The sequence below is a fragment of the Aphelocoma coerulescens genome, chromosome 1 (assembly GCF_041296385.1).
Source record: "Aphelocoma coerulescens isolate FSJ_1873_10779 chromosome 1, UR_Acoe_1.0, whole genome shotgun sequence".
In the NCBI taxonomy this organism is placed as follows: domain Eukaryota; kingdom Metazoa; phylum Chordata; class Aves; order Passeriformes; family Corvidae; genus Aphelocoma; species Aphelocoma coerulescens.
The window spans coordinates 46,685,815-46,698,013 of NC_091013.1; the positions used below are offsets into that span (position 1 = coordinate 46,685,815).

General features: G+C 39.2%; 1 long non-coding RNA gene across 1 annotated transcript; it reads right to left on the reverse strand.

Annotated features, from left to right (window-relative positions):
• Positions 1-484: 484 nt before the first annotated feature.
• Positions 485-1,991, reverse strand: LOC138118551 (uncharacterized). The gene is made up of 2 exons (XR_011155209.1): positions 1,837-1,991; positions 485-610 (listed from the first exon to the last, which is right to left on the reverse strand). It is a non-coding gene; the product is annotated as an uncharacterized lncRNA (long non-coding RNA).
• Positions 1,992-12,199: the final 10,208 nt, after the last annotated feature.

Sequence of the window (12,199 nt, forward strand, 5' to 3'; positions counted from 1 at the left end):
TTCCATTTAAAAGCTCATTGGAAAATTTTTATACCCTTAATGTTGAAATGGATTTTTGTTTCAAACTGATTAATTTTGAAGTTATCCACTTCATAGTCTGTCCAAAAATCATTATCTCAGTCACGAGCATATAGCAATTCCCTCTTGTACCCAGTTAATTGCTGTCATTGTCCTTTGAGTTGGACAAATGCTACCAGAATGTTAATCTATGTATAGTAGCACAAGCCAGACTTCTAATTTTTTTACTTAGGCAGTTGACCAATTGCCCCTTTAAGGAGCTCTGATCATATTTTTAATCCTGCATACCAAATATATACATCATGTATATTACATGAAAGTTCAAATCTTCAGAACATGAGCTGGAAAAGTCTGTCTCTCTGAATGGTACCAGGAGTAATGAAAAGCTGTGCAATGTACAATCTGTCTGTCTCATCAATGAGTAGTGAGAGCACATTAGAGAGAATTTCACCTTCGAACACACATCTGATGTTTCATCCTTGCTTTATTTTGCTTGAGAATTACAGGGCTATTGAACACCTGCAAATCACTGGCCATGGAAACTTCTATAATGGTGGTAAAAAGTCAAATGCAGAAAATATTTCTGATTCACCTGCAAAGACAGATTTCAAACAGGCACCTTTACTCTTGAGCCCACTAAAGCCAGAACAATAAAACTTCATCTGTGAATAGCACAGCCCTATTGCTCACTTATGGCTTAGGGTGTGTGCATATTTGTTGTTGTTGCAGTCATTGTTCCTTTGAAGTGTCTCTGTTTTTACATGACAGACAGCTACTGAATTTTGTAGGTGGTGCCCCAGCTGGCTGGAACTTTACTATGTGCTTAATTCATGTGGTTTTCTACCTGAAAAGACAAACTGAATCCCAACCACAGCATTGTGATTTTTGTTAGAAAGATTCTCTTACAGGACAAAGAATTGTGTGTTGAGTACTCATCAATTTAGAGGAGATGAAGGGAAAAAAAAAAACCAAAACCACAGCTGCTCTTGTTTTAGAAGCTTTTATCTATTGCAGATGTATTTTTTTCAAGCCATTCTTTCATGTGCTTCACCTATCCCTATTTCCTGTGATGACTTAGTTATTCAGGGCCTTTTTAGGTTTACAGCACTTGATTTCACCTCCAAAGCAGTTTAATCCTTTCTGCTTTTGATTAATAGAAAGATTTAAAAAAGTTTCTGTGTGCTATCAGTTCTCTCACCACATGTAATACATAACTAAAAAACAAAGCTTAAACCAAAGATTTCAATGCATTTTTAAACTCACACTCTTTGTATATTCTTTCCAACCTATATCTCTGCAGGAACTCATGCCTTCTGATCAACAAATCAATATCATTACGCAGAAGCTTCTTATTGTTTAAAATACCCCTGTGTTCACACATCTCACAACTCTGACATAATACCTTACTTATACACTTTGCTTACTTATACATTCTACCTACTTATACATTCTACCTACTTATCTTAAACTACTTATACATATCACTCTACTTATACATTTTCTTACTTACACCTTTTACAACTTCTATATAACACAGTACTTATGCATTTTACTTACTTATACATAATACTCTACTTCTACATTTTATAACTTATCCATAACACAATACATATAAATTTTGCGCCTGCTGTGCATGAGATCTCACATTGCTTGATTGGTTTCTCTATTTTGTCCATGAGCTCTGCACACACTTTTCTGATGATATGATTGGTTTTAATCTAGTGCAGCACAGTCCTTTTTTATCTATTCCTTGCTGTCTTGGTATTCAGTTTTTCAGCTGCTTCTTTCTCAATTCTTTTCCAACTTAGCACAGTTTACCTTTCCATCCTTGATGAATTCCTGAGGGCTCTAGCAGGTGGGGCTCCTGATCCAGGCAAGCACAGTCCAGATGATGACAGCAACAAAACCCATGATCAACAGTCAAGTTAGTCCAGGAAATCCAAACAAGACAACAAAGAACAAATATAAACCTATCCTACCTCTCCCCTCTAGCCTTCAGACTGGAGCTTAAAAACCCTCTTGGGGCTGATGTGCTGCAGCTGAAGGTGGAAAGGCCAGGTGAAGCCAATGAGGGTAATTCCAGCCTGGTCCCACTCTGAGGGCACTGATAAAAATAACTAAAAATGGCTTGGTTGGGGCATACTATCAAGGTTCAAATACCTTACAACAGATCTCAAACAAAAAAAGTGTTGAAAGAAAGATTAATGTTTTTTCCTGCCTGAAAGTACAAATTCAAATTCTCATCTTTTAACTTAGCACTGGGCTTGCAGCTCATAGCACTCATGCTTGGGAGGGTTACTTTCCATTGGTCCTGGTAAAGCTGTGATACTGCATGGAAGAAGTCAAGATCCACAAAAGCAGAGAAAAATTATAACTTCACACTGAAGTGACTAAGATATTCACCTGAGAATAAGTACTCCCATTTTCATATGTCTTTCCCCAGTATGCCTTCTGCATTTGCTGTGTATAGGTTTAGTTTTTATTGATTTCAATTAGCTCTTATTAATTTAGTCTTGGGAAGTATTCAGTATGAGATATGAAGGAATAACCTTCCATCCAGAAGAGAACATGTGAGAGCTAAGTATTTCAACCTTTTTTAAAGTAAGGTTTACAATTTGGGGCATTTTGCCATCCTGTGTAATTCTTTTGGGACTTAGAGTCATCTTGTTATTGTTGTCCATGCTGACCTGGAAGTTTCTCAGTAACTCCTGATTGTGCCAATTTTCCCAAGCACTGAGCGGGCCTGAGGATACATTCTGAGCTCTGGAGTACTCAGCAATGAGGGTGAAAGCATTGTAATACACTACCCTTGACTGACTTAAACCAAAACTGAACAAACTAAAGAGCCCTGTCTCCCCTGCTTTGTTGTGGCTGTTTTCGTCACATGATTTTTTTTTTTTTTAAGTGTATAAATATATAAAGTACCTACAAACTTCAGCACTTGAGGTTTATTCAGACCTCAGTCACACACCTCATCTCATTTCTTTTAGAAATGTTTAGAAATGTTCCAGGAATATAGTAGTAAGTTACTTATTTTTTCTAGGGCTTCATGTGGCAGAAGCACACTGTATAACAGTTAGACCAAGGACTCAGCAGGGACTCAATTTTACAAAGCAGCAAAATAATTATTTCATACAGCAAAGTGATTTTCATTCTCTCTCATTTCTCTCATCTCTCAGAGACAAAAATAAAAAGAAGCAAATACAACAGCTCCAGCAAGTGTCGTTACCTAATAGCCTGACCCAAAAAGTTAAAGAAGTAGGCTGTTTTAAGAAGCCAGATTTCAAGAATCAATGAAAAGACAACATTTATAGGAGAACATGTGAGCTACTAGTCGTGTAAACATGCTGATTTTATGCACCACGGATAGTACAATACTGCACTTCATTTTCTCTCCCACCCTTCTCTCCTGTGGACCAGAGTGGGTTTTTTGGCTTCTTTTTTCAACGGTAGCTGATATCTGTGATAATATTATTTCCCCTTGCATTGTTGCTACAGAAACTTTCCAAGAATATAATGTTTTATGTCATTCTGAATGAAAGACAAGTTCATAGCTCTGTTAAACACTGTAAAAAAGATACAGAAGGATAAGTTTTTTCCTTTATTTTTGATTTTTAGGGTCTAGGAGTTCTCCATGAAACAAAATAGAACCTCCAAAGCCCAGTAGCATCCTAAAACCAGGGAGCTCTCTAAACTCTAAGAGAAAGTTTCTATTAAGCAAAGCTTCCTTTTTTTGGAAGGCAGAGAGATAAAAAAGAAACCAATTAACAAACAAACAATTAATTTCTTGATTTCTGACTATTATTTTTGAGACTTAATTAAAAAGATGTTTTTAACAGTGTTTCCTGATAAAGCACTGTATGCCATGGTTTTATACATATATGCTAACTAAAAAAAATTAATTTGACATTTGTCATATTTTTTTACAGTCTATAAGGTTATGCACAATTACGACAGATCAATAATTTGAATATTTCTTGAAGAACTGATTTTTTACTAACTTTGTGAATTACTATTTAATAAGACATCGGTGCAGAAGCATTATGGCACAGCTAACTAAAATGTGAACCATGACAAATCTTGATATGTCTGTATATGCCATTAAACTGCAGCAGCAGTCCTGTTAGGTTGACAGCTTCTCTGATTTTGTATTTAATCCTTTCATCATTCATGACAACTGCGTTTTTACGCAATCAGTGAGTATAAAGTGACAAAAAAATAAAGTCAGTGCAGTTTCTGCACCTCATTTTATAGCAACAGATGTAGTAAACTGAGAATATTAAAACAAATTCCAAAATGACCACGATTTAAGGTAACTGCAAGGATGTTTGACCTAGAGCTCCACCTAGAGAAACTTTCATGAAAAACAAGCACATGTGTTCACTCGCTTAAATCTCGGTCTTTAAAGTTTATGGGGCTGCTGTCGGCCACAGGTATTAGCATTTAGCTCCTCAAGCTGCTATAAGGTGGCGGCTTATTTGCATTTTAGAATGAATTTATTTTAATTATCATAGAACATTCCTTCACTTCCTTCCCCTGATGATTTGAAGGTGAATAGCCATGTTTAGGATGCTATAATTTTGAGACTGATAAAGAATATGCTGGTTTCATTTTTATACAGAAATCCTGAATAAACTCCCCCCTCAAAGAATAGGATCTTTACTTCTTTATCTTATCTTCGTCTTTTACACTAGTAAGTGATATTTTAGATAGATTTCACGTCCAACCATGTAAAAGGCTGTTCTCCAGTTAATATTAGACATCAGGCTGAATCATAATGTCATGTTTTCTGGGTTCTGAGGATGAGTAAGGCATGAATTTAAAACGGAGATTTTATTTAATTAATGGTATTGTGATAAGGAACATGTCAGAACTGGTAGTGAACTTCAGTAACAGCACAGATATGTTGGGAAAGCAAACGACAAAGAGACTAAGATGAGTGAAAGAAAGAAGAAAGTGTTATTTGTATTTTTCACCTCTACCCTTTCTGGTGCTGTATGGAAAAGAAGGGGCAAATAGTGCATCTTACGTGCAAATACTGCACCAACCTGAGGAAAATGCAACATTAGTAGAAAGTGATTTATACTAATTTGTAACCAAAAAAAAGTTTACTAAAATGAGCATATTGGGGCAAAACTAATACTGGGAAAATAGTCTCTTCAATATAAAATCACATTATAATTTTAATAAAATTTCACCAATTACGGATTTTTTTTTTTTTTTCCCAAATGGGCTGCAGACCACCATTAAAGAAACAAGTTACAGTATCATAGTGCTTACCATTAGCTCTTGCCTTTCCAGCTCCAGGGGTCAGATACATAAAAGAAAAAATATTTAAACCCTTAAATAACTTTCTATAATGCAGGGAAATAGCAGACTCCTGGTAGTTTGAATACTGAATGAGAGAATGTCCTTCTGAGAAGGTAGGTTGGTGAAAATAATCTGTGAATATACATATGAGAAGAGTGCTGAAATTTTTCAAGCTAATATAAACTTACTTTATAGCTTTCTAGGGCTTTGCACCTTTAAGAGTATACAATAATTTTTATTTTGTACTTTCCTATATTTTTGTTCTTTGCCTTAATTTCTTTAAAATACAAGATCCAGCAACATGTACCTTCAAATTGTCTTGAATCATTACAGTTACAACAGAGATTGTTATAGCTTGAAAGGGCTAATAGCTGAAGAAGCTTTCTCTTATGCCACAGCTTGAGGACTCAGGGCATTGAGTGCTGAAAAAAGAATGTGGGTCTGGGATTTTCTCTTACTGAGAATTCCCGAGTGTGGGAGAGAAAATTATAGTGGGTGTGTTAATGCTCTGTTTTGTTTCTCCATATCTTTCACATTGTGTAAAAGAGTAATTTGTGTGGGCGTGAGTATGTATATTTGGGTTACTAAGAATGTGAACACAGCTAAAGGGCTTTCTGAGTCTAGAAAGCCTGAATTGCAGTGACAGTAAATCATATATATAATTTTCACTCACTACTGTAAGCCATAAATTTTGTTTACCAGTTTCTATATTTGCCAAAAATATATTTTATTGGAGGAAGGGGAGCAATAAGTTGGATAAAAAAAGCAAAAAAACCATACAGCATATCTCCCTTAGGTAAAGCCTGCTAACGCATGGAACATTGTTGACCAGGGTGTACAGAGGGAATTTTTATGCATATTTACACATTTTAATCCTTGTGCCTTCCTCAGGCTAACATTCATAATTACCACCAAGTGGGCATTATAATCTCCAGCAGAAAATAACTGGCAAATTTAGGGAAGGAGCACATTCAGTAAAAAGGCAAATGCACATCTCTAACAAAAAAAAGCTTCCTTTGAAAGATAGCCTTGAATGCTTCACATGCCCTGCCACTTGCAGCCAGGTTCTTAAGCTTTTGAATACTCTTTGCAACTCAGACAGTTTCTCTGAAGTGGTGGCTTGGTGAATATGATTATGTTGTATGTGTTGCAGCTGACCTGTTTGTGCTGTGGGAGTCTGACGCATTTAATTAACGTGCCCTGGGGAAAGGAAAGCTCTTTCCTGGTGGCAGTGAGGTGAGGAAAGGTAATAAATAATGGAAAATAGATGTGGAAATTACATTAGAGGACATCTAGTTAATCCCCTTCCTCACAGTAAATTGCGTAAGTGTATTGTTCTTAGCTCCCATAGGAGAAAGTTCTGCTGTTACCAGTGCACAAGAATTGTAATCTCGCATGCTGTCCCTAAACTGTCCTCTGAAAAACACAGAGATTTTCATTCTTAAGGTACAGGTAGTTGTCTGTAATTTAACAAGACCAAACATAAAGTCCTGCACATGGAGCAAACACAAATACAGGATAGAGGATGAAGGAGCTGAGATTATTCATGAGGAAAAGGACTGGAGAGTGCTGGTGGGTGAGAGGCTGGGCATGACCCATCAATGTGCACTTGCGGCCCAGGAAGCCAAACATATCCTGGGCTGCATCCAAAGCAACGTGGGCAGCAGGGCAAGGGAGGGGATTCTGATCCTCTGCTCCACACTGGTGAGACCCCACCTGGAGTGCTGCATCCAGCTCCGGAGGCCCTAACATAGGAAGGACATGGGCCTGTTGGAGTGAGTCCAGAGGAGAGCCATTAAGTTAATCAGAGGGCTGGAGCACCTCTCCTTGTGAAGGCAGTCTGAGAGAACTGAGGCTGTTAGCCCAGAGAAGAGAAGGCTCGAGGGAGACCTTACCAGCAGCCTTCCAGCACACAAAAGGATCCTACAAGAAAGCTGGAGAGGGATGTAGTGATAGGACAAGGGGGGATGACTTTAAACTGAGAGTAGACTGGATATTAGGAAGAAATTCTTTACTGCGAGGGTGGTGAGGCACTGGAACAGGTTGCCCAGGGAACCTGTGAATGCCCCATCCCTGGGAGGGTTCAAGGCCAGGCTGGATGGGGCTTTGAGGAACATGGTCTACTTGAAGGTGTCCCTGCCCAGAATGGGGTGATTGGAACTTGATGATTGTTGAGGTCCCTTCTAACCCAAACCATTCCGTGATTCTATGGTAACACATAGGCATTACACTGAAGTTTCTGGAATTACTGTTTCTGCTATAAGAATATTGAGCCTAATGTCCAAGGGAGCTGAAGGAAAGGGTTAGAGGGAAAGAGAACAAGAGATGTAAAAATGATGAAAAATGGGCTAGGCTTGTCAATACCAATGAAAAATGCTACACCCAAGGAGCTTGGGAGCTGCTTTTTCCATTGAAATTACAGGGAATTCAAATAGATTTTTTTTGTCTCACCTCTCTGGATTTGCTTCTATCTTTATAGGGTTCTGTAAGATGCCAATGAACTCGAATAACAGTAGCTTTGCTTTCTTAAAGTGTGAAATGCACTTGGTGCTGCCACTAGGTACTCTGAATATAAATGACAATGAATGTGAGAAAGAGGTAAAATCAATTTCTAGATATAGGTGGTCCTCCCTATGCCTTAGTGCTTTTTGAGTGAAGGAGCATTTTTTAAGTTCCTTGCATTACTAACATTGAAATAATTGATTTTCTTCATTTCTTTTCCCTTTTTTCTGAAACAGTACATAGGTTGGGTGTCTGCAAATACATTGCTGTCAAAATGTTCTCTCACTATGATTGTAATTAACAGAGTTTCTGTTGGCTGCGTCCTAAGACGTATTTGTGTTAATGTGCACCTGGAATCCACAGAGTATCGAATACCTGAGCACACACTGGGTACACTCCCAGTCTTCTGGATCCTGAAATTCATAGCACTTTGCTTACTCCATTGGGGTACAAGAGAAGTTACATCATGTCTGTGGTTTGGATTCAAATAGCTGACAAATTTAACCATTTTAAGAGCCTTTTAGAGGCATGGTGGATAAATACAATTTTTAGAATAAACTTTTGAAGTTGTCTTAGAACACATTTTTCAAGGTCAGAGCAACAACATTGGAGGACTCACAGTGAATGCCTTGTCCTCCCTTACATTACTTTTTTATTCATATTACAATAGTCTCCCATAAAACTATCAATCAGTCAAGCCTACAATGTTTAAAGACTAGAAATGAAAAATAAATAATAAACCCTTCCACTACCAGTATTGGTGCCGTTTCCCAATGCAGTTTTGTTTTTCTGTGCAGATTGAAAAGACTACCTGAGACAATTGGTAGCTGTAGGAACACCAGGGCATGTTCAAATATGCTGCTCAGGCTTCATGACTGAAGACACAAGTTTTGTTTGAATATTATTTTTAATCCACTCTAGTGCCTCAGATAAGCTACATTCTTTGGGGGGTTTTGTGAACTGTGATAAGGCAACATATATGACATTCTTGGGCTTTAGGAAGTGGGTGACCTTCTGTACATAATTAAAAGGCTCACAAAAGATTTTGTGGTAGAGTCCTGAAAACCCCACAGGGAGACTATAAAGGCTTTAAATTGTTTCTGGAGACAGAAGCACATGCAGTTGAAAAAGTCACCTTCATCCAAAAAGGTCATCTAGTCTAAGAAAGCTTCTTCATTCATGTAGATTATAATTATGCATTATATATACTTTTTTTCTAGAGAAAGAAAATCCTATTTTTTTTCCAAATTTCCTGTGTCCATGGTTTATAAACAGTAGAATAAGATTGAGGATTAAATTAAATAATATTGTCTCCAATGATGATTTATCCAGTAACAAAGATATTTGAAAAAAAGACAAATGACAGGTAGGCCTGAAAAATGGTTAAGTCTTGTGGGAAAATGAATGGGGGTAAAATTAGACTTAAAAGAAAATCTGAGCAGGTTGCAGTAGATTATCCATCAGAGCTGTCCTATTATCAGTTGGGAGACACTTAACACATTAGGTTTCCTTCTTAGCAAAAGTCTCAAAGATACTGCTGTAAACTGTATAGTAGAAGTGGATGTGCTCCCACACCACTGTCGTAAGTATTAATAATGGAATTAAATTTAATTTATTTGTCTGTGTCGTGTTCCACTGTGGGGAACTGCGAGGAGTTCTTTTAAAAATGGATGGTCGGGAATGAAATGAAGCCAAAGGAGGCAAACGTTGTATCTGAGAACTGTTTATTGATAACAAAAGGAGAAGGAAAAGGAGTTGCCTGAGCAAAAGACGGCTAGCGGAGACAGCAAAGAAGAAATGAAAATGGAAGAGGACTGGGGGAGAGGAGAGAGAGGGGACAGCGAGCAGAAGAGGGCGTTCCCCGCAGCGAGGCAGCGCAGCGCTGTCGGTGTCCGGGCAGGGCTGCGCTCGCTGCCCCGCGCACGGGCCGGCTCTGACCGAGCCCGCGCGGCTCCCGGCGGGGCGCGGCTCCCGCGGCGACGGCCCCGGACACGCGGGGAGCGGGCGCTCGGGCGGGAGGAGCAGGAGCCTGGACGGGGTCACGGCCACCGGCTGGATCGGGGCGGCAGGGCGGGCAGGGGCGGCTGGATCGGGGCGGCAGGGAAGGAAGCTGCCAGCCCAGAAGAGGACGTGGGGCGAAGAGGCAAGGCGGCGGTCAGTGGCACGGGAAGGCAGGACAGGTACGAGGGCAGGAGAGCCAGAAGGCAGGCTGGGGCCACGGCAAAGGAGGGAGCGAGCGAGCAGGAGCAGCAAACAGTAGCGAACCCCCCCGAGCGAGCAGTGGCGAGCCCCGACGCAGTTGGGTTTTATACCCGCCGGCCCCTCCCAAAGTCCGCCCGAGGACAGGGAAGCATTGGCCCCGTCCAACTTTCCTGCGCTGTCCATTGATGGAGAGACCTCCTTGCGACCTGATTGGAGACGTCCCTGCGCAGTGACCCCTGCTGCCTGCCTCCTGTGGGGTGTTGCCCAGCGAAGTCCCCCCAGAGACCAGGCTTCTTCTAGCTGCCCTCTGCATGTGGCACATGTGCACTCCTCCTCCACGTGCCTCTGACAACCATTGTTGAGGCATAACAAAACTGAATTGGCTCCTCACAGTCTCCTTTTGTAAACGCTGGACAGTGAAGGAATCTTCAAATGGCTTTGCTTTATTTGCAAACAAATGAAATGTTTGTATTTATTTTTTAACTGTTGCTTTTATGAGCCCTTTAACTTTTGACTGGCAAATTGAATGTTTGCCCACTCTTAAAAAAAAAAAGCAACAACAACAACAAGGACAACAACAAAAACAAAACAAAAAAACCCAACCCAACCAACCAAAAAACCCCCAAACAGACAAAGCCGAAAAGCAAGATAAACCCAACTCTGCTCTGCCCAAAACAGCAAAAATATTTAAGTTTTGCTGGACCTGTTTCAAAGTTTGAAACACTGCTGATACCTTAGAGTGAAAATGCAGGACTATAAATGGCAATGCCAGTGATAATAAAAGTTACAATAATAATAATAGTAGAGGGAAAGAGTCTGACTGTTAGCACAGAACATGTTAATGAACCCAATGTTTCTCATCTCTGTTGTTTGTATTTAGCCCACCAAGGTGACACAGAAGCTTTCAAGTGCTGCTGTTTTCCAGAAAGGTCTTAAGTACTGAGAAGTCATCTCAGCAGAAATAATCTCAGAGGGCAATGATGTAGATTTTTTTGTAGGCCTGCAGTATACAACCTCTGAGAAAGGGAAAGAAAAAAACAGAGAGAGTTCACTTAGTAACACAAGACAGCAAGTAAAAAAATAGAAATGTGAATTTCAGAGCATATAAAAGTCCCAATATTTATCTTCTTTACAGTAAGTACATACCATCTGGATAACAAAAACCACTTTATTCGATAAGAAGAGCTGGTTCTATTGCCAAGTATTTCCATTGCTAAACAAAAAGGTAAATTAAAAGAATATAGAATACTCATGCTTCTTTAAATCAATATATCTTCAACCTCACACAGTGATTATTTATTGCTGAGGGGGTTTGGAGATTTCTGATACATACACACATTAAATTAATTGCATTTAATAAAATTAAATATTACATATATACTTTTATTTTGATTACTCTCAATAATATTACTTAACTCTCTGAAAACTGTATTTCTTACCATAGAAATGAAAGAAAAGAAATGAAAGGCAGGAATATTAAGTGATTAGGATTCCTTACAGGCTTATGCAGTTCTTTAAACCAAGTGTTCTGTAAACAAAGTAATTAAAGAAAGATACCAAAAATTAGCCACCACATTTTTTTATTATATTTAAAATATGCTCACTGCAAAACACCTATTTTTTTCATTTCATGAGTAGAAATACCAGCTCTTGTTAGTTCAGAGCCAATTGTTCCATGAAAAAAAACCCAAACAGTTAAAATTGGTTTATCCACACTTGGCTTCTAGCCGTGCCCCTGCTGCTCTGCTCATCCTCTTCTGCTCCTCTGGAGCTTGAGGTTGGTGGCTTCATTTTCATGTATGTGGGGAGGGAGGGGACAGGATAACATTGAGCACCTGCAGTTCTCCACCCAGAGAGATGTGCTGATTATGCCAACAGTTTCTTCTTTTTCAGTCTAGGATTCACCTGGGGTTATTCTTCTTCTCTTTAATATCCTTCTGTGCCTTGGCTTTTCATCACTGGTCTAAAGCTCTTCGTTAATCCAAATGAAGAATTTGTAGTGCCTTTTACATATGTCAGAGACTTTATTCACTTTTGTTCGCTTTTGTTCACTTTTGAACTCCTGAAACCATTTTTGACCAGCTCCTTGTCAGAACTTCTGTATGGGTAAATTGCTTGCATTTGTGATGTCTCCTGTGCTCTATCTTTTATCACCACCCCATGCCTG